We start from the raw sequence: 24,009 nt of genomic DNA, 5'->3' as shown, positions 1-24,009 counted from the left end.
CCAAAACTCATCTCAGAGCCATAATTTTCACCCCTCTAATAGTACCCTAATAGTACTCATCACATGCATTGAAATTTCACGTAGTCTGTGTTTTCTTCAATTTTGGAGAGTTAGCAAGCCTCTTTTCCATGGGTCCCTAACACAATGCACACATTTCTATGGGGTTTTTTTTTTTACTGCATTTCATCATCAGTATTTGTTTTGTGTTCGTGATTTCAACTAGAAGTACATTAACTGGGGTAGGACTCTTTCAGCAAATATATGCCTATGTATTCATTCAAGGATTTTCTCGGCTTCCTTCATCTTCGTTCTGGGAAATATAGGTACTTCAATTATTATCAACCGAGTGTCATCATACCTGTCACATTGTAGCCATTTACCAAGGATTTCTTTTTTTTTTTTTTTTTGAGACGGAATCTCGCTTTGTCGCCCAGGCTGGAGTGCAGTGGCCGGATCTCAGCTCACTGCAAGCTCCGCCTCCCGAGTAGCTGGGACTACAGGTGCCCGCCACCTCGCCCGGCTAGTTTTTTGTATTTTTTAGTAGAGACGGGGTTTCACCGTGTTAGCCAGGATGGTCTCGATCTCCTAACCTTGAAGCCTGTAATCCAAGGATTTCTTAAACGAATAAAGGAGAAAAATATATGCATTCCTCACTTGCCACAAGTGCTTTGTGGACAGCTGTTGCTCCAGCATGTTCGGTAGAAGGCCTGGGACATGATAGATTATTTTGAATATTTCTTGAATAATGTTGAATAAATGAAGAACAAATTAATAAAGAAACTTTCAAGTCATAAGCCCTGTTTTTATCCCGGAAGAATTAGCCTTTCCTGATTTTCATTCTCTTTCTCCTTTTTCTTTTTCACTACCCTCGTTGCCTGGATCGTTTGTGTTGGCTTCATGCTCAGTATCAGCCTCATATGTATCAGCAAACATTCACTGAAGGGTTACCATTTTGTTCAATTAGAGTTTTTCAAATCAAACGTATTGATGTCATTGTCCCTGCTCTACTTTGATATGAAAAGGAAGTGTCTGGTTACCATTGTAAATTCCATTGGGCATTTGATCGCTAACACATAACCCTGAACGTTTTCTCTCTGACCATTTCTCTGCTCTAAAGCAGATCATTAAATTGCTCCCAGGCAGAAAGAACAGGACGAGAACAGCAGGGCACTTTTGTAACAAGACCTTGTAAATTGAAAGCCCTAGATACCTTTCCCACTGTGAGAACCCGCTGAGACTGGTTCCTTTTAACATTGCATTAATAGGCCCTTCAGACCCACTTAATTAAAGACAGTATATCTAGGCAGACTTTCATCGCTTAGAAGGATCGTGTGCATGGCAACTCTTAAAAACCAGCACTTATCTTCAAGGTCATTTTTTTCTATTGGAACGTACGTCAGTCACATATTTTTGTTAGTTTCCATGTCTTCTGAAAAACATAGTTTCTGTCTTACGTATAGGACCATGGAACTGGAATGGGCTGTATTAAGAAATCAATCATGCCCTTAAATTTATACATGTTTTTCCATAACAAAGTCAGATGTGAGGGCCTTCTAGCTGTGATTAACCAAGTCCATTTGTTAAATCCCTGCTGGTTAAAGGAAAGGCTTATAATTGCAAATATCATGGCCATACAGTTACAAACTGGGAGCCTGCTGGGAAATGCAGACCTTAATGTAGAGGTGTCATTAAAACCTCCAAGTCAGTCAAGGTAGTTAATCACTCAATTAGACTCTCATTATCATCTGCCCCGCATCAAAAAGACTTCCCGCAGTCAAGGAGGGGTTGTAACCAGTCACTTTGACAGGTGATCCCCTCCTTAAATACAATGGCTACAATAGCCCTTGGAGGAGTTATCAGCATGATGTGGCCTGTATCTAAGCTGAAACAGACGCCCATGGGAGTTTGGACAGCCCTAACTGAGGAGATCAAAGGCAGGGAAACAGCTGATCCCAGACTGGCTGGTGTCAGCCTGGTGTTTCCTCTGTCAAAGGCAGATGGAGAATCAACGTATTGATTGCTGGCCTTGGTGTTCGTCCTGGAATTAAAGGTCTGGCCTGGGGGAATATTCATGAGGAATGTCTGACTTTGGAGGCCATGATAGCACAGATATTAACAATCGCAAGCCTTTGCTTTGGGTGAAAAGAAAAAAAAAAAACGTGCTCGAGAGAATTGGGGGTAAAATAGACATTTTCCCACCACACTGTGGCAGGCAAAGAAGAGAAAAAAATAGCAATCGGTATAGCCCAGATCTACTGAAATACGTTGAAATACTTTCCAAATACAGAGTTGGTCTTTTGGGATGGAATAATTTACTGGGGAGTACAATAACTAATTGACGATTCCATGGGGCAAGCAACATAATAAATGGAATGTTGTTGAATATGTAACCAACAATATTCTCCAAAATATTTAAGCCATGCTGAAATAGGGGTGTGTATATTGTCCTGACGTAATATTTCAACCTTTTTCCTAAAGGGTCAAATATACCAAAGTTAATTACTTAATGCAAGGAAAGTCTCCAAGGGAAAAGTACAGATGGATTGATTTCAGGATATTCCAAATAGAATTTGTCAAATTGGTCTTCACTTGTTACTAATTTTAGTAAGTCAATAAAAACTATCTTCTATTACTACTATCTTGAAGATAAATTATCTTAAGGTTCACAGTACAGTAGAGTAGAAAGGTGTGATCTTTTCCTTGCCATCACAAGGGTCATGGCCACACTTTTGTAACAAAAGACAGGTTAACAAGAGAGAAACAACAAATTTTTTAATCAAGGTTTTATCTGACGGGAGAAACTTCAGAAATGAAGACTCAAAGAACCAAGGGAAAACAATCCATGTATTTTTTATTTTTTAAGTATTGATAATACTTTAGTGTTTAGAATGGCTATTTTCCCTAAATTCCTTTTTTTAAATTATACTTCAAGTTCTGGGACACATGTGCTTGAATGTGCAGGTTTATTACTGAAGTATACACATGCTATGGTGGTTTGCTGCACCTATCAACCTGTCATCCAGGTTTTAAGCCCCGCATGCATTAGGTATTTGTCTTAATGCTCTCCCTCCCCTTTCCCCCAACCCCCTGACAGGCCTCGGTGTGTGATGTTCCCCTCCCTGTGTCCATGTGTTCTCATTGTTCAACTCCCACTTATGAGTGAGAACATGCGGTGTTTGGTTTTGGTTTTCTGTTCCTGTGTCGGTTTGCTGAGGATAATGGTTTCCAGCTTCATCCATGTCCCTACAAAGGACATGAACTCATTCTTTTTTATGGCTACGTAGTATTCCATGGTGTATATGTGCCACATTTTCTTCATCCAGTCTATCATTAATGGGCATTTGGGTTGGTTCCAAGTCTTTGCTCTTGTAAATAGTGCTGTAGTAAATATACGTGTGCATATATCTTTATAGTAGATGAGTTATAATCTTTTGGGTATATACCCAGTAATGGGATTGCTGGATCAAATGGTATCTTTATGTTTAGGTTTGATGCAAAATGGAGAGTCATGTGGAATTGTGATTGGACAAAAATGGAATGATCTAACAGAAATAGACTGAGAGAGGAAAGCAAGCAAGCCCTGTCTATTCAGATTCTTTATGGCCTTTCTGTGTGACCTTCCTTCTCCCAGGTATCGGGCAGAACCCCTTCTTCAATGATGGTCTTATGACGTGCCTTCAGACAAGATAGGTGAGAAAGTTTCTTATGGACAACCCTTACAGAGAAAGGCAGCAGAAGGTTAGAGTAATATTTCTAGGTTTTACGGCTGGCTCTGGGGGATAGGGGTTCTGGTTTCTCTGACCTGCCTTGGGGAAGAGGAGTTCTAGGTTTTTGGGCTGGCTTGAGGAAGGGAGGGAAGCAGGAGAAAGAAGGGCAAGAGAAGATCAGAACCAGATTTGCTTCTGAGGCCCTTCCAATGTCCTTCAGTTCAAAGTTCTCATCATACCAAAGGCACCATGCTTTGGGGTATCATTTATTGATCCCTAACCGTACTTATTTATCCATTCAAAAAATGAGTTCTCTGCATGTGCTAAACCCCTGTAGTAATTAAATCACGTTATTTCACCATTAATGAAGTTTATAATTTAACTTTTTAAAGATATGCTTATGGAAACAGTTTCTCTGCTTCTTAATGTGAGTCTTTTTCCCCATAGAATTTAACTCCATCATGGATTATCTTGATAAACAGGCTCAGTTAGTTGCATTTTACCTTCCCTGCCCGTCTTTAAGATACTGCTTTTTTTCCAAATATTCCTTTAACACTTTCAATTATTTATGCTAAAAAAAGGTTTTTAAGAACATCTGTCAAATCAAGCACTCAAGGGATTCTTTTGCATGTGTGTTTTGTTTTGTAAAATAAAGCCTACCGTCAACACATTTGGGAAATGCTAATTTGCTTTTAATAAACTTTCAATTTAGAATATCTTTAGAGTTACAAAAAGAAAAAAAAAAAAAAGGAAAGATAGCACAGAGTGCCCTTATACCTCACATGCTGTTTCCTCTCTTATTAACATCTCACATTAGTATGGTAAATTTGTCACCGTTAATGAACGAACATTGATAGATTACTATTAACTAAAGTACATCGTTTATTCAGATTTTTCTCACTTCTTACTAAAGTTATTCTTTTGGTACTAGGATTCCATTAAATACATCATACCACATTTAGTTATTATGACTCCTAAGGACCGTCTTGTCTGCGGCAGGTTTTTGGATCTTTTTTGTTTTTGATTACCTTGATAGTTTTGAGTATTACAGACGGTATTTTGCAGAATGCTGCTTAATTGGTATTTGTTGGAAAGTTTTGTTTGTTTATTTAAATTATTAGACTGGGGTTATGAGTTTTTGGGAGGAAGACAGAGGTAAAGTGTCATTTACATTACACCATCTCAAGGGTGCATTCTATCAACGTAACTTATCTCTCTGGATGGTAGCTTTGATTACCTGGGTGAGATAGTGTTTGTCAGATTTCTCCACCATAAAGTTATTATTTTTTCACCTGTCTGTACTGTTCTCTTTACAGCGAAGTTAATACAGGCAGCCTAAACATAAGAAGTGAAGAGTTATGCCCCACTTCCCTGAGGGCAGCGTATCTACATAAATTGTTTGAAATCCTTCTGTGTGGGAGATTTGTCTATTCTCCTGCATTTATTTATGTATAAAATACTTAATTGATATCAGTATGCACTCATGGGTTTTTCTTTTATACTTTATGATACAATCCAACACTATCAACTAGCATGTAGGATTTATAAAAAGTTCCTTCCGCCTTTGGTTTCGTGGATTCAACCCATTTCCAAAATTAATTAATGAAGTCAGCATTTTTATCCTTCACCTTCTGGAGTAAGGTTGTTTCATACATTTGTAACATAGTCAGGTTACATTCTGGGATCCTGCAGCTTCCTAAAATAATTTCTTTAAGGATCATTATTTGTGCTGAAAAGGTCTGTGGATTTTCACAAATGTTTAGTGTGCTATGTCCACAATTACAATATTATGCAGAATTGTTTCACGACCTTTAAAGTTCGAGTTTCAAAACTGAAGAACTTGGAGTCCAATGTTTGAAGGCAGAAGGCATCCAGCACAGGACAAAGATATATATATGTATATGTGTGTGTGTGTGTGTCTGTGTGTGTGTGTGTAGAGAGAGAGGGAGGTCTGTCCTATTAGTGCTGTTCCTCTAGAGAATCTTGACTAATACACAAATAAATTATGTACTTTTCAGTTTTCTTATAATCTCACAGACATGTTATCTTTATTTCTGATAAATAATTGATTGTGAGAGTTACTGAAATTACTTTTTTTCTCTTTGAGGGTGGCAATTTTATTACTTTTCTCTAACAGCTAGCCAGTTAGCTTTCCGTTTGTTTATTTTTAAATGACAGATAAAATTGTTTGCATTTATCATGAATAACATTGTTCTGAAGTATATGCATAAATACTTTAAAATTACTTTTATATATCCAGTATCCCATAGCTTCTTTTTATGTGGTAAAATTAATTTTTAATTGATTTAGTGTTTTTGCATAATAACATAGGATTTGCATTTAAAATACAAAGATAAAAACGAAAAATAAAATATACAAGTCCTGTAATTGAGGAACTTACATTCTTGCTGCAGAGAAAAAATATTTTCAGGTATTGATCAAATAATAGTTTATAATTGTGTTAAATAATTGATAAAGACTGGAAAATGCTTCAGGAATTTTGAAATGTTGTTTAACCAAATAAGTCTCTCTTTGAAACGTTCAGACAAAAAGGCAAAGCAGAACCACGTTGGCTATAAAGGGTGGAAAATCGGGGACCTGCAAATTTGCCTTTACCCTCCTTTTTACCTCATTTCCCTTCTACCAACTATGGCTGAAAAGGGGATTTTAAGGTATATGTAAGTCTTTGACGAACTAATTCCCAAATCCCTGTCATCTATAGGTATTTGGGGAAGAGGAGATCTGTGCAGACTAAAATGTGTTGGAAAGGCTCTATCAGAGTAGTTGAAATTTGTATTTTTACCTTAAGCTTTGAGTAGTATTTGGGTAGATGAACAGATGAATCCAGAAGTGCTTAGGAGTGAAACTGGCAGTATTAGCAAAAGCAGGAAACATGACTTTAGCAAAATATAGTACAAATAGAAGACAATGCAAGATGCCTGGCTGAAGAAGTTTCATGTAGCTATTACTGTGAATGTTGAATTGGAATTAAATTCTGGAGATATTCAAATGTAGTCAGTTTAAAATGGAAGAAATTCTTAAATTATCAAATACAATCTATATTTTAGATTGGATGATCTAGTAATGATTTGTAGTAGTCATTAAAAATATGAGAGACTGGATATGGTGGCTCATGCCTGTAATACCAGCACTTTGGGAGGCCAAGACAGGAGGATTGCTTGAGCCCAGGAGTTAGACACCCGCCTGAGGAATACAGTGAGACCCCATCTCTACAAAATATTTTTTAAAAATTAGCTGGGCATGGTGGCACACACCTACAGTTCTAGCTACATGGGAGGCTGAGGTGGGAGGACTGCTTGAGCCTGGGAGATCAAGGCTGCAGTAAGCTGTGATCATGCCACTGCACTCTGGCCAGGGCAACAGAGCAAGACTCTGTCTTAAAAAAGACAAAAAAAGAAAAAAAATATAAAAGACTAGATCCCCAAACCCCCTGAGAAGAATGGTTTGTGGATTTCTGTTGAGTTCCTGTCCAGCATTTCTTTCTTAGGGTTTTAACTGTCCAGTATGCCATGTAATCCTGGGATCACTTCAATTTTGTGTCCTTTTCCTGAGGCCTGAATGAGACCCAAAGCCAATGTATTAAGAAGCCCTATTCCTCTACTCAGAATAATTTTATTTAAGTTATGGACACATGCCCCATACTGTTCTCCCCTGGCAATACTCTAACATTAGAGACAACAATCTCTTACTTGTAATAGTGCTGAAAGAATGGGAAGACAAGCTGTTGGCCAACCGTGATGAAGAAACTTGGCCAGACGCAGTGACTCATGCCTGTAATCCCAACATTTTAGGAGACTCAGGTGGGTGAATCACCTGAGGTCGGGAGTTTGATACCAGCCTCGCCAACATGGTAGAACCCCGTCTCTACTGAAAATACAACCACCACAAAAAATTAGGTGGGCGTGGTGGCAGGCACCTGTAATCTGAGCTACTCGGGAGGCTGAGGTAGGAGAATCGCTTGAACTTGGGAGGCAGAGGTTGCAGTGAGCCAAGATCACACCATTTCACTCTAGCCTTGGCAACAAGAGTGGGACTCTGTCTCAAGAAAAGAAAAAAGAAACTTAACTGTAGTGAGAAGGACCGAGGTTAAGCCCTGAGATTATCCCACAGGTGAAAAGAATAAAGAGAGAAAGAAAACCTTGATGAAATAGTTTGGGTGTTGAGACCCAGCTGAGCCTGAAGTTATTCCATATCAGTACTTTTTTTTAAAAGCCGGTTTTAATTTTTATTTCTTTAACTAGTCTAAATTGGGTTATGCCACCTTAAATTGGTTTGCTGGGTTTAGGCTGGTAACTGCAATAACAACCTAATAATTATTTACTCAGCACCAACTCTGACAGTTACTGTAGTAGAAACTGCCAAATAATTTATTCTAAACTTATAATTTTATTTAAACTTTATAACACCCATCATAAAAACTAAATAAGATGTAATGTGTTTTTCTTCATTTATAAAAGAGGACAATAAAATCAAGAGAGCTTGAACAACTCCTCCAAAGTTGCACAACTAGTACCTGGAAATTCAGGGACATGAACCCATATCTGTGTGTGACCAAATTCTGAGTTTTTGACAGTATGCAGTTTTGCCTCTGGGAAGCAGAAATGAAAGTTGATCTAGGAGAGACTTTGTCAAGAACAGTAAATAAATGGTGAGCTACAGTGACTGTTGAATATGAAGAGTAAAAAAAAAAAAAGGTTTAGGAATCAAAGAAAATGACATTTACATCGAAGATATTTAGAAAACTGAAAATCGAGTTGGATTTTGGAGAACAGGATAGGATCAATTCAGTTTGAAGTACATGGAGTTTCAAGCAATGGTAGAACAGTTAAGTGGACTTGGGCATCAGAAAGCAGAGACACAAGAGTGAAGTTCAAATGAACGTGAGAACTAAAGAAGAGCAGACTAATAACCCTGATGTGGGAAAAGCAAACTCATAATTCCCTGATCCCTTCTTATTGCTAGAGCTGGTGAGAAGGCTGTCTCTGGCCTTCTATGAGAACCTGGGGCAGCCGGTAGCTATTTCTCCAGCTGAATTCAGAACGCCACTCTGCAATTGAAGATAATGAGGCAACACATAAACAGAGTTGATGGATGGAAGAGGAAGATGGTTGTTCAGAAATGCTCGATTAAAAAGAATCCCAGTCCTGTGTTGCAATGTTTATTAAAATGCTGTGGAAACCATTTTAATGCCCAAGCCAGCTGAGAAGTCCAGGCAAATTTTAAGTAGTTGAACTCACTGAATAATTATAAGAGTCTTAGGCCTTTCTTCCCTTCCTTTATCCATGCTGGCAAAGTGCTCCAGGGCCACCTTATTCTACAGGTATTTTTTTCCATAACAAGCGAGGTTTCTCAGCATAATAATTTTAAGAGAAATATTTAGTAACTGGAAATTAACAGTTTTTTTAAACTCTTAAAACTCTTATTTTAATATTTACATGTTTCTTGTCAAGGTTTTCTAATTTAAGAGCTTAGAAAAGAAATTAATAAATGCTAATATTCATCAAATGAATCCATTCACTGGTTCATTTATTCATTCATTCTTTTCCTAACCTTACATATTTTCATGTTTTATGTAAAGATTTGATTAAAAATGTCTAATAATTTATGAAAAATTGTTAATTAACATGGTATATGTGAATATATAAAGAAAATATAATTAACAAATTTTGTTTTCCAATAAGTGAAATAAACAAGTATTTGCTCATAGCACGTTCTTACCTCAATTGAAATTGAATCCACTACAATTGTTGAAAGCAATGAAATTATCAACATGTAGGAAAAATGTCTTTACTCCCATAGCCCCAATTCATTGCAATTAAAATAAAGGACATTGATAATAGATTCTCAAAATCCAAGGTTATCTCCTTTATAGTATTTGAATCCATTTATGTATGCTTCATGCATTACAATCACTAATAATAACTTTTTTTTTGCTTTGTTTTTCTTTTTGGTGTGGAAAGATGTATCTGTTGTAACTGAATGCAAGGAACTGTAAAGGATATGAATCTGTGAAAAGTCCTTCCCACCCCAGCCATAAAATACTAATTTTTGGTTGTGATAAAAAAGTAAACACTATAAACCCTGTTTTAGTGACATTTAAATAGATCTTAACTGAGTTATTTATTTAAAATATATACAAATGGCATTTCAACTATTCTACAGAAATCAATTCCAGTCACTCATTCACTTTTTCAATTTATAGCTGCCCCTGATTGCTTAGTCTTCTCTCTTTAGTCCTTTTGCAAATGGCTTATTTTGAAAATGGCTTGTTTTGAAAACATCTTCAGTAACTTTTTAATGTACTTCTCTATCCATCTCTTCAAAACAAAAGAAAATAGAACAATACCTTGCGAAGTTGGGAAACTTAATAACATTAGCAAACTACCTATCATATACCCTAGAATCTATCATGCAATTGTTAAATATTATCTTTAATAATAATTATTATTGTTAATAACAAGTAATTATACAATTGAATAAAATGTCTGCACAGTGTCTGTGTATTTATTTGGTCCTGGAATGTAGGGGTCAACACAAGAATCTGGGAAGAACCACTGGAATCGTGTCTGAAAGTATATACAGCAAGGCATAGTGGATGAGAGCAAAGGTTTCAGATTTCAGCTGCCCTGGTCTAAATGCTGTTTCTTCTGTTTACTGAACTGGATAACAGTGGGCAGGCTGATCTTTCTGTACACCATTTTCTTCATCTGTAAAATGGGTGATAATAATACCATCTCTTAAGGACTCGTAGAGGATTAAATTACCTAATATATGTAAAATCCTTGGAAGAATAGCTGGCAGAGAATGAGTGCTACATCACCATTTTTGAGTACTTTTATATTAATGTGGCATTCTGAAAGTATCAAGTCACCTTCCTAATCATTATTTGCCCTTGGCTTATGACATCAGAATATGTAAACCTTTTACCTTTAAAACTCCAGTGGAGTTTGCCACTAGCCATTATTTTTCTTTTCTCTCACTAATGGTAAGAAATACATGCTGAACGCGGTGGCCGTGGGACTGCAGAAGGAGCACGGAGCTTGTTTTAAGCCAGGACTCCCTGCTGGAGTACATAGGAGAGGCCCAGACAGGGGCAGCTGTCGAGGCAGTGATGTATGACAAATGACTTGCTGCTGCAATGGATCATCAGAGGCTGGCTACGCTGGTGACATGTCACAGTCATACATCATCAGAGCAGTGCCTGGCAGGAGCAGCAGCCTGAAAACCACCCTGCCCCATAAATTTTAATACAGCCAAATAAAAAAGCTGTACTTTTCTTTTCTTCTAAATTAAAGATTGACACTCAGGAAAGGAGGGACAGAGGACTCTTTCATATGACCAAGTTGCTTTCCAAGACCCCAGAGGCACTGAGGTCCTCTATTAATATGCACTGTCATCAATGCTCTACAATAAATGAGAACAAAACAAAACAAAACCAAAACCCCAGGTACCTTAGCTTGACTCAACCAGACTGGACCCAGTGTATGACTTCCTGGCACAGTCTGCCCTGTGAGGTAGAGACATCCTATATTCATCTATGGAAAATTGTTAGAAGCAGTGGGTTGCCTTGTTACCAATCGGTCCATCAGAGTGCATTAAAGTTTGCTGTCATCCGTAAGGCATGCTGAGCAGTTTAGATCTCAATGGAGGTGGATATAGCTAGTCTACTGAGAAGCTTTGATACGTTTTTACCAAAATGGCAATTTCCTTACTAGGTTTTGTGATACAACCGTGAATAAAGCATTCTAGTAGTTTGCTTTTCAGTTGGGTTTAAGAGGAGATACTAAAAATGAACACAAAATGAGTAAGATATGAATTCCAACTATTGATAAGAAATAAAAATAGGGTGATAAAGAAATAAAAACTGGGGTGATGAGATAGAGATCAGGTGTCCGCTTTAACTAAAGTGGTCAGGAAAGACATCCCTAAAAAGATTAGTTGTGATTTGAGACCTCAATGATAAGAAGCAAGCAGCCAAGGAAATTTCAGATAATAAAGTGCCCCGGGCACAGGAATGGTAAATGCAAAGTCCTGAGACAATAATGGATGTGCCAAATTTAAGTCAGAAGGGAGACAGTTTAGCATATGCATAACAAACATGGGAAGAATTGAGATAGTAGAGGACAAATGGGGAGACAAGTTTCAGTTCATTGAGTTCCTTGTAAGCCATACTGAGGAGTTTGGATAATCCGATTGTAAACAATTAGAAGGATTTTTTGTTGTTGTTGTTTTGTTTTTTTGAGACAGAGTCTCGCTCTGTCACCCAGACTGGAGTGCAATGGCACTATCTAGGTTCACTGCAACCTCCACCTCCCAGGTTCAAGCGATTCTCCTGCCTCAGCCTCCTGAGTAGCTGAGACTACAGGCACACGCCACCATGTCCAGCTAATTTTGGTATTTTTAGTAGAGATGGGGTTTCACCGTGTTGGTCAGGATGATCTCGATCCCTTGACCTCGTGATCCACCCACCTCTGCCTCCCAAAGTGCTGGGATTACAGGCATGAACCACCGTGCCCAACCAATTAGAAGGTTTTAAGCAGAGTAAGGATGTGAGAACACTCCCAGTTTGGAAAGAAAAAAAAAATTCTTGTTGCTATGTGAAGAGAACGTTGAGGTGGGTAGCACTGGAGGCAGGGGAAGCAAGACCAAAGGTGGAGAGACTAGTTAGAAAGCTTAACTAGCGTAACTGGGTAAGTCAGAATAATCCAGGTAACAGATGACTGACCTTGTACTGCAATTTTAGCAGTATGATGACAGAAAGTGTTTGGATTTACAAAATATTTTGGAGGCAGAGCCGATGTGACTCATTCATGGAGTAGATGTTTTGCATGATGAAGGGAACAGAACCAGGGAAATGTCTTTAGATTCTACTTCTACATGACACAGTGGTGGTAATATTGTTTACCAAAATGTCTAAAAAACTTTGAAAGAAGCTTCTGAGTGAAAATGAATATGTTGCTTTTTGATGGCGTTCTGTTGAGATGGAAATTCAGTATCCTAGCGGAATTCTCAAGTAGGCAGTCGGTTAGAGGACTTTTGAGCTCAGGGGACAGGTCTGGAGTTCAAAATCTGAGATTCTTTATCCTGAGATTGAGGTAAAGCTACAAAAGAGAGGAAGCCTTGAGGAGGGAGCTCTGGGATATTCTAATATGTTGAGGTTTGGTAAGGGAGAAGGGGCGAATAAAAGAGAGGAAGAAAGGGTGATAAGAAAAGGTAGAAAATCAAGTAAGGTGAGTGTTGGTGTTGAAACAAACCCAGAGAGCAAAGAGTTTCAGGAAGGAGGGGCTGGTCATCTGCTGCTGGGCCACTGACTCTAAAAGGTGGTTTAGAATGAACATGGAGAATGAACATCATCTTCCAAAGGATGAATTTTGTCAGTAACATTATTATGAGAAATGTTTACAGTGTGAGGGTAATGAAAGTCCAGTTGGAAAATCTGAGCACAGGAGAGAAGCTGAAGAAGTAGGAATCAGACTAGAGACAACTCTTGGATAGCCATTTCTAGCAAATGAAATGGAGAAATGGAATAGTAACTGAAGGTAGATGATGGAGTTTATGAAATTTCTTTTAAAGGTGAGTGATATTAAGGCACATTTGAGTACTAATGGGAATGAACCATTAGAAGGTGAGACAGAAGTCAAAGGAGGGAGTTCTAGGAGTGAGGTCCTAACAAGGTATGAAAGAATGGATCCAGAGTATCCACGCTCTTAGATAAGAGCAGAGAAAGTTCACAGATTTTAAAGAGAGAGATGCCCCAACATGTGATACAGATGCAGCAAGTAGTTTGGTGGATGTGGCTATAATCAGATAAGGCACTGGATTGGATCTATTTTATTAAATATGAATCAAATTTTCAGCTGAGAATGAGAAAAATTTCAGGAAAGAGACAATGGAGAAATGTCATCTTTGAGAAGGGAAATTAATTAGATTAAAATGCTAAAATTGTCTGGAAATGGGGGAGGTTTCTCTGGGATTTGTGGTCATGAATTTGTCGTGTGTGTTACTTCAAAGAGCATTCAGATTTTCAGATCCAGGTGTTGAGTAAGTGATTGTTTGGGTTAATTAGGGATAGATATTGCCAACATTTGACTGAAGCACAGAGGAGCATAGGAATTCAGAGGATATGCAAAGGACTGGTTATAGCACTAGACTATGGAGGATGGTTGATTAAGAAGCAAAGTGAAGACTCAGGTGCAAAGGGATTTTATGCATAGAGAAAACATAATGCTTTTGATGGCTTGGAGGTATGGGTGGATCAGTCCATTTCTGGAGTGAGAGAAGCAGAATAAGTGAACTGCCTAGTAGTTGATGAATGGTCAAAGCAGCAGGGTTTGAAATTAAGATTTTAGAATTTGTGTAGTTACTGGTGATGAAAAGTCTTGAGTGTAACCATGTGAGTCAATGACCCTTTTAGTGAAATGAGAGAAGAAACATTGTAGAATCTAAAGAAGTGAAAGGATTGGTGGGCTGCTGGTGGTACATCAAGATGGATATCAGAGTTGTCAAGAATGATAGTAAACAAAGAGGTGAAAGGAAGACAGTAATTCAGATGCAAAAGATCCACCTGCCAGGTCCTCCTGAATTCAGTGCTCCTTACACCCAGGGCCCAGAAGATTCCACAGGGTTATCTGTTCCACCCCACACTTGGAGAAAGGACCAAAAGGTGCTTCAAAGAAGGGAAATTAGGAGTTGGGGCTCAAGCAGTTCCCTATCTAGGGTATCATAGATGACACTTCTAAATCATTCCAAAATGTGGAGAGCCTGAGGTCAGGGCTGGGATTACAGGTGCCCACCACTATGCTCAGCTAATTTTTTTTTGTATTTTTAGTAGAGATGGGGATTTCACCATGTTGGCCAGGCTGGTCTTGAACTCCTGACCTTGGGTGATCTGCCTACTTCGGCCTCCCAAAGTACTGGGATTACAGGTGTGAGCCACTGCGCCTGGCCGGCATTTTAATTTTTTTCTTATGAGAGGGATCACAGTAGGTAAACATCTTTCCTTTCCCGTAAAACACTGGCTTAATTCCTAAAGCATCATTTGCAGATTAATTTATTTCATAGATTTTTGAGCCCAGTTTGTTTTTGATTGGCAGTATTTCTTTAGGAGAGATCGAGCAGAGAAAGAAAACGAAATACACGTTTGGGTGAGTAACACAATTAAACACACTGGATCCTTTGATAGGTGAGGAGTAGGATTTGTTCAGAGCCAAAGCCCCCTGGAATTTTGAAAACAAAAAGAGAAACCGTAAGGCATTCGAACCTTTTAACTTTAGAGTTGTAATTAATTTAGGACCATTAGCATTATATGCGGAAACAACAAAATTCCCCCACAACATCTCAATTCTTCAGTGGAAGCATATCCAAAATAAATACTGCCCCTTGATCCTGTACCATAAAATACATTTCTAAGAAATCCTTGGCACCTTTTCCCTGAATTTCCAACATGGTCTGCTGAAGAAACTCTTCAATGAAACCACACAGGTATTGCTTCAGGAAAAACAATGACCAAAAAAAAAAAAAAAAAAAAATACATGAAAGTACAGCCCCAGAGTGCATTTTCCAGCCAATTATGAGGATGTATTAATTTTTTTTATATTACCCAAAAGATGTTTGTGATAGCATCCATAGCAAAGGGATTTCTCCCAGAATTTGTAAGTATTTTTCTAATGATACTGCATCCTGATCTCTATTCTTTCTGTCTTTGTGTCTCTCTCCTTATGTGTCTCTCCTTATGTGTCTCTCTTTTGCTCTCTACTTCCCTTTCTCTGTCTGTCTCTCCTCCCGTTCAATCAGTGTCTACAGAATTTGGAAACAAGATATTTCTGCAAACCAAGCAACAGATTCACCCACATTTCAGGATTTTAGAGCATTTGTCTTAGCGCTGGATTATGATGTCATTTAAACAAATTATTTAACAACACTGACTCCATTGTTTTTCTTTTAATTTTCTGCAGAGATATGAGTTAGGAAAACATTATTTATGGTAGAAGGAATTATGCAGATAAATGGTTAAAAAAAGCATATATTAAGCATATAGATATGTTCCTTTATTTAAACAAAAATGTAAGATGTTTTGATATTGTAATATAGATATGGACATGGAGAATCTGGATGTTTGTTAATGATTCGTGGCTCATCAATCTTACAGTCCTTTCTATACTGTTGGGGAATTTTAAGCCTTAGAAAACAGAATCTCTCTCCCTGACCATCTCCCACTCTCTTTTCACCTGTTTTTTTTCTTCCTCCCCGTGGCAGGAATCTTCCCTTACCTTTTTCTGTCTTGGAGCTGACCATAAAGAAATAATCTGATCCACCCTGTCGGATTGTGGGTCATAAGACCCCCATTTCAGAAGGGGTCCTGCCCCATACGCTAGAGGAAGGAACACCGCACAGAGGCCAAGAATTGGAACAGACAGGACTTGCTGGGTTTCCCCACTCAGTCTGTTAGTGTAAGACTATGCTCTTTCTGTCCAATCACATTCCCACACGGTGGTCAATCCTGCCTATCCAATAAAGTCTCCATAAAAGGCCCAAGAGAGCAGGATTTGGGAGCCATGATTGCGCCACTGCACTCCAGCCTGGGCGATAGAGGGAGGTTCCATCTCAATAAAAAAAAAAAGAAAAAGAAAATTAAAATGTCAAAGTCGTCTCTATTATGCAAAGTATCTTCACTCATAGAAGGGAAGGAAGGAGTGTCTTGCCTTCTTTATGACTAACCGTGGCACTGTGTATACTCTATGTCCTAAGGACACTGACAGTCATACACCAGACCTCACCTGATATTTTACACAGTCAACTCTCAGTTATTTGCACTAATGGGTAGGAAAAAAAAGGGGGGTAGAGGCACAGGGGAGGGACACTACAGTTACCTCTATACAGAGAATACTTTTCAAATGGTTCCATTTTATTTTTGGAGTTTTTATTTTAATATGATGGTAGTAATGTGATATGTGGATTTTTTTTTCAGTTCTTAAAATAATCTAACAATTCATTTAATGAAGTTTGTTTGTTTATTTATTTATTATTTCTTTTCTTTTCTTTTCTTTTTTTTTTTTTGAGACAGAGTCTCTGTCACCCAGGCTGGAGTGCAGTGGCACTATCTTGGCTCACTGCAACCTCCAGCTTCCAGGTTGAAGCGATTCTCCTGCCTCAGCCTCCTGAGTAGCTGGGACTACAGGCGTCTGCCACCACACCCGGCTAATTTTTTGTATTTTTAGTAAAGACGGGTTTCACCACGTTAGCCAGGATGGTCTCGATCTCCTGATGATCCACCTGCCTCAGCTTCCCAAAGTGCTGGGATTATAGGCGTGAACCACCGCGCTCGGCCATGTTAATGAAGTTTAATGAAGAAAAGTCACCTTTCTCATTTTGCCTTTACGCTTAGCTCTTCTCTTATTTCTGTAAAAGAAATTATTTATATATCACTTCTGAGAGTGATTATTCCAAACCACTAGCCTGAAGAGAACAGCAGTCTTTTGCAAATGTTGCTGTTTTACACTTTCCCTAGGGCCAGAGATACTTATTTTGGCCTGCGAAAATTTTTCTACTCGCTTGTCTAACCTTAAGTAAATATCCCGTTTGTTTCCACAAACTGCATAATTAGCAGAACCAATGAAACTATTACTATGAATTTAAAAGCAAAATGTCCATGGATAATCTTTTAATTCCAATAATCTGCTCCCAGGTCATTAAGAATTCCTTTATAATTCTTAATTCAGAAGTGGGTCATGCACTTTGTACACACCAGACTTCAAAACGAAAGTCATAGCACTGTTGGCAAAGGCTAGGGAATGTCTAGAAAAATAAGGAAAGAGATCTAGGAGTTTCCATGTGAGGAGAGATAAATGATTAGCTATATTTCGTCTAGAAAGCAGGAAGACTATGGAGAAGTAATTGATTATTAACTTGAGAATTGTGTGATTAAGTGGTGCCTTTTCTCAGTCTTTGGACAGTTATTATATATACTCTAATTTTTCATTCTCCTAGAAAAGACTGCCTCATAGAGTAAAATTGTGAACTGTTTATCTCTGTAACCCTAGGACCTCACCCAGTGCAATATACCTCTCATAATTATTGGGGATTTGAATAAAACTAAATGAATTAAATATTTATTGGGCTATATGATGACTCCAGGCATACTCTAAAAACTTGAGATTTGCCAATGGACAGGAGAGTGGTGGAAAAAACTCAGAAAATATACTTACATTTATATTTCTCTGCAATTTTATGCTTAATTCTAATGATAATAATTATGATTTATTGTATATTTTATCCTACCTTCAGCCCATTGCATACTTTATCCCTCAAATCCTTATAAATTAAAGGAAAAAAGATAAGACAAGAGAACATTTATATACATTTAATACGTTAGAAAACTGAAGCTCAGAGAAATTATGGAATGCATGCAGTTTCATATAGCTGGGATTTAAATCCAGCTCCATCAGTTTCCAAAGGCTGGACACTTTCCTTCATATTGTATCATGTTTACATCGATTCTCTTAATTACTTGTCTAAGGATGCTTAGAAGTCTTCTTCATCCCACTATGTTCGTTTGAAATTGTTTTGGGGGTGAAGCTTTGGTTCTGGTTATCTTTGGTAAACAGAATTACAATTTTGATGGTTTCATTAGGTTGGTGCATACATAAGTGCAGTTTTTGCCATACTTTTCATCACTGTTTTTATAACTTTAAAGTTCTATCTTGTAAATTTTGCAATTTAAATGTGGTAAACTGGCAGGTCACAATGCATATTAAGTAAATGGCAGTTTATCAACAGAGGAGGGTTCTTTCGTTCCCGTAGCAGAAAACAAGTTCTCCTCCAGTCCAAGAATTTCAAATGTTAATCCCACCGTAGGACATGGAGATACTCATCAGTTGTACCCTGTCTTGTGTCTAGGAGCCTTCGAAAACTTTAATTTCCAAAGGACATTCCTCACCTTTGTTAATGTTTCTCCTACAACAAGATTTCATTTGTAGTGTCTCTTCACGCTGTTGCTTGGGAGCCCATAAGCATCCCGCTGTAATGAGAACAAATACAGTTAAGATTGTTTCCCCACTTTAGAAATTGAAAAATGCAGACCCAGTGAGTGTGAGTGGCTTCTCCATTCCTTAAGGAACTGTATGTAGGAACGCTATTCCTAGAGCTCTTCTAAGCCCTAGTCACAAAAAAATTGGAGGAGGATAGATGTTTCTTTCCATGTTTTGATGCTTTGTAGCAGATTATAGCCTAAATGATCCATGTTGCTTAAAAATAAATCAACACCAGCATATTAAAAACAAGAGGAGCTGCTCGTGGGGATAAAACAGACAGAATCTTTCTGGAGGGCAATTGTGTACTGTTCATCAAAAGCCTTACAAATAGTCGCTTGGTCCTGCAATTCACAATCTAGGTTATATATTTTTAGAAATAACAGGAATAGGCCTGGCACGGTGGCTCGTACCTGTAATCCCAGCACTTTGGGAGGCTGAGGCAGGCAGATCACAAGGTCAGGAGAGCGAGACCATCCTGGCCAACATGGTGAAACCCAGTCTCTATTAAAAATACAAAAATTAGCTGGGTGTCGTGGCGTGTGTCTGTAATCCCAGCTACTTGAGAGGTTGAGGCAGGAGAATCTCTTGAACCAGGGAGCTGGAGGTTGCAGTGAGCTGAGATCGCGCCACTGCACTCCAGACTGGTGAAAGAGTTGACTCCGTTTCAAACAAAAAAAGAAAAAAGGGAGAAAGAAATAACAGGAATAATATATACAGGCCTGTCCAGAAAAGCTACAAATCATGCTAAACAAAAATTTGAAATATCAGAAGTATACCTAGTTAACTAAATAATACTCATACTAAAATCCATGTTATAGAGAAAAATATTTTTATGTATGAGAAAATGCTCACAGTATAGAATTAACTTGAAAAGTTTTTTTGTTTGTTTGTTTGTTTTTGAGACAGAGTCTCACTCTTTCACCCAGGCTGGAGCGCAGTGGCACAATCTCGGCTCACTGCAACCTCCCAGGTTCAAGAGATTCTCGTGCCTCAACCTCCAAGTAGTTGGGATTACAGGTGTGCACCACCACACCCAGCTAATGTTTATATTTTTTGGTAGAGAAGGGGTTTTGTCATGTTGGCTCAGCTGGTGTGGAACTCCCGAACTCAGGTGATCTGCCCACCTTGGTCTCCCAAAGTGTGGGATTACAACCATGAGCCACAGTGTGCAGCCTCCCCTTTTTTTTTTAACCGTTCACAGCAATATTTTAAATTTGGAAATGCATATTTGAAAGCAGCAATACAGAAGCATTCGTGAAAAATGCATAATCTCTGAAACTTATGAAAACATTTCTGCTACCAACACATTCTAAATACAAAACTGACTACCATATTTGTTACTTATGTGTAGCGAGAGAAGTTCATTTTTAAAACAGATAAAATTGAGTCTTTAGGTGTGAATGGAATAAATAACAATCCTCTTTTTAAAAAATTTCTTAGTCATTTGTAAGCACTAAGCATGCAACAGCTTTAAACAGGAGAGTCTGCAAAGGAACCAGGGTTGTCTAAGGGCAATCAGGTAGGCAGAGCTGGGGGTACCTTTGGGTCATCATGTCAGGAGCAGAGGCACCTGTCTTGTGGATCCTGCTGCCATGGTTCTGACGTCTACCATGCCCAGGTCCATGGCATCCTCCCCTGCCACCACTCTCCTGGGTGGCCAAGGTCTCCAGAATTAATCTCCAGCTGAGACATTATATCAGAACATTATATCATTTGCTGGCTTCTGGAAATGATGATCTACAATCAAATCTTCAGCATGAGCCTTTTCACTCTTTGATTTATGAAGAACCAACTTCTTCCACTGCCCGTTACACCTTCACGTGGTTTTCGGACATGAAATTCTACCTTTGCCCAGTCCTTATGTTGGACAGCCTTCCACTCACTCAAAGTCATCCCTTTTGGAGCCTCTGCCTTTACTTCCTCAGCTTCATTCTCCTCCTTTTCAGTGTCTGCCACCGTGTGTTCTTCACCTTCGGGGGTTTCCTTAGTTAAATTTGATTGATGCAAGTCACTGCAATGATAAGATAATTGTTTCTGAATGTAAATGTTGGAGACTCTGTTAATCCATCTTTGACAGTTACCCAGTTGTGACATCTGCCTCCTACATGACTGCCCTGGTGCTTCAGGCCAGCTGTGTCACTTGCACTGCTCTTATATCAAACTTATGAGTGCCAGGAGAATGAAACCCATCTTCGTGGCCACTCCACGCCCACTGCCCCCTAGACCTCTTCCAAGACCCCCATGGCCTCTAACAGGAAAGCCAGTAATCAGTCTATCAATGGGAGGTCACTTATCAACCTATCAACTAAAGCTTCTCCTCCTTCCTTTTCTTCAAGTGGCTTTTCAAATCTTCGCTCATGAGGTGGTCACCTTTCTGGTCTTCTCTGAATTATTTTTCCATCCTTCTGAAGTTGTTGATCAGGCCTTCTTCTCAGGCATCTTACTCCCTCTCTCTTAAGTGCCAGAGCAGCTGCATCTCTTCTTTCTTCTCAATCATGACAATTCTTGTCAATCATGCAAATGTTAGGGGGCAGTGGGTTCTTGTTGTCTTTTGGGGCTCTCTTTATCTTTTTGAGACAGGGTCTTGCTCTGTCGCTCAGGCTGGAGCGCAGTGGCTTGGTAATAGCTCACCGTAGCCTCAACCTCCTGGACTCAAGGATCCTTCCACCTCAGCTTCCCAAGTAGCTGGGACCACAGGTATGCATCACCATGCTTGGGTAACATTTTAAATTTTTGTAGAGAGGGGATCTCTCTTTGCTGCCCAGTCTAGTCTTGAACTCCTGGACTCAAGCAATCCTCCCACCTCGACCTCTTAAAGCATTGGGATTATAGGCTTGCACCACCATGGAAAGGCTTTTCTGTGACATTTTAGGCAGCTATGTCCCTGATGCCTTGGAGTTGGTCTCAGCTGTAGCCTGAGCTGTGCTCTTGGCCCCAGGGCCTCCAACACCGGCCCCCAGCGGCTTCTTTCTTCTTGTTCTTTGCTGCCTTCAGCACCTTGAGGAGGTCCAATTCCTGGTCAAATAACTGGTCCAACTGGTGGGTGACCATGCAGCCAAAGCTTTCCTGTAAGGTCCTAGCCATGATGGGGGCTCTGTGGCATGTTCCTACAGCTATTGTAACAGGCAACCCTGAAAGCCATTTGAAACAGATGATAGAATATGATCCATTTTTAAGGACTAGGGAGTATGTGAACGTGATCATGAGACTCATATGCATATGAATATTTCCAACTGCTTTTAGCACTGATTTTTGAAAATGCTATCTTAGGTAATCTTCTCTCAATTTGTGTTTAAATCATATAATTACCTTTTAATCAGAAAAACATTAATAAATTCTCTATTGGGTCTGATTATAGCATTTAGTGACTTTCCTTGTAGAAATGAGAATTAGGTTGAGCAGCAGAAAAGCAGACATAGGAATTACAATGGCATATCTTAGATGTGGGAGTCAGCACTTATGTCAGCACAGATAGTTGGCAATGTTCCAAAACTTGGTGGCCATCTGAATACTAAACTAGAACTTCCCTCCTTTAGTGCCCTGGCAGCTTCTGTGATTGTCCTCTTTTCTTTTTTCCTCCCCTAAATTCTCAACATTTAGGACTGTGCTTTTAGTGGCATTCCTTCTTATGGCCCTCCCTGTCTTCTTTTTCTTTTTTCTTTTTTTCCTTTTTCTTTCTTTTTTGAGATGGAATTTTGCTCTTGTCACCCAGGCTGGAGTGCAATGGTACGATCTTGGCTCACCGCAATCTCAGCCTCCTGGATTCAAGCGATTCTCCTGCCTCTGCCTCCTGAATAGCTGGGATTACAGGCATGTGCCACCACGCCTGGCTAATTTTGTTTTTTCAGTAGAGATGGGGTTTCTCCGTGTTGGTCAGGCTGGTCTTGAACTCCCAACCTCAGGTGATCCACCCGCCTCGGCCTCCCAAAGTTCTGGGATTACAGATGTAAGCCACCGCTCCCAGCCGGCTCTCCCTTTCAAACTCAACATGCACCCTGATGTAGTTCAGATTATCCACTGGACTGCTTGTCCAGCTAAGGCCAAAGACATGGCTGTTGTGAAACTGTGTAAAGTTAGAGAAAGCCTTTATTCACCTGGGTGGTTTTGGATCCCACTCACACGAGGTCACATAGTGCCTTGTCATTACTGTATTACCTCAACTTGAATATTGTAATTTCATGTTCTCTATTCTAGAGCTATGAAGCACAAGAATTACACCACAGCTTCCTATTATCTGTAGTGAGCAAATTGGGTGGAAAACAGATGGAGTCAGAAAAATAACTTATGATTTTTTTCCATATGTTCATGTTTTACTTTTTATTAATAAGTGTTCTTGTCTTAATTCAGCCAGAAAGTACAGCTTGTACTAGGATAATAAAAGCCCAATAGCATCCCAATCATATACACATTATGTTCATGGAACTCGGTCCCTAGTATTTTTAGGGTGATGAAAAATCCACATATATACACATCAACAGCCCATAATGCAGCTCACCCTACAAAAATACTGCTGTCTGGTAGTGTTTCCCGTATTGACATGTCTTTGTAAGATGCAGAAAGAAAACTAAATAAATAGATAAGAAGGTGCCTTCCATGCCACTACATTTAGCCATTCATGACTGTGTCCTCAGGCTTTTCCTGCCATGGGAGGGTCCAGAAAATACGGTAAATAAATAAGCAGAGGGAAATGCCTTCCCATGCCACAACTGCTACTCAACTTACACACTGCAGCGGAAGACTCAATTTCACATCTATCATTATTTTAACTGGCAATTGCTTAGACAGTTTCCCAGTTCTTATGAAAGAACTCAAATTATTTATGATGCTGACTCCCCACAATAGTTAATTTCTTCAAATGGCCCTATAGAAGAATGGAACACAATTTTAGTTTGTGAAGGAGAAGAGAAAAAAAAAAAAAGAAGTGAGCAGGAAAGATTTCTATTAAATTTATAAAATTTATAAATAAACTGTAGAATCTTGGGATCCTGGTTATGCTTTTTCTCCTAAGTACATTTAGGACACAGACAGACTCAAATGAATAATATTGTTGCCAGAATTCGCATATCTTTCCTTTCACTGAATATGTTAGCAGTAATTCACCTTTACTGATTGACATTACTATGTTAAAGTCAAAGAGAAAGGAATAAAGATTATTCGTGTTCCATGTGGATGAAATTCTTCCATTTTTTTTCTAAGAATGATAAAGAAAACAGGGCTTCTCAGAAACTGGGGCCTTCCGCAAAATGTTATCA

At 38.9% G+C, this 24,009-nt stretch overlaps 1 pseudogene; it reads right to left on the bottom strand.

Annotated features, from left to right (window-relative positions):
• Positions 1-20,262: 20,262 nt before the first annotated feature.
• On the bottom strand, positions 20,263-21,841 carry LOC105504273 (annotated as a pseudogene).
• Positions 21,842-24,009: the final 2,168 nt, after the last annotated feature.

The sequence above is a fragment of the Colobus angolensis genome, unplaced genomic scaffold, assembly GCF_000951035.1.
Source record: "Colobus angolensis palliatus isolate OR3802 unplaced genomic scaffold, Cang.pa_1.0 Scaffold1, whole genome shotgun sequence".
NCBI classification, from domain to species: domain Eukaryota; kingdom Metazoa; phylum Chordata; class Mammalia; order Primates; family Cercopithecidae; genus Colobus; species Colobus angolensis.
The sequence above is the reverse complement of the archived record's forward strand: the minus strand, read 5'-3'. Positions and strand labels throughout refer to the sequence as shown.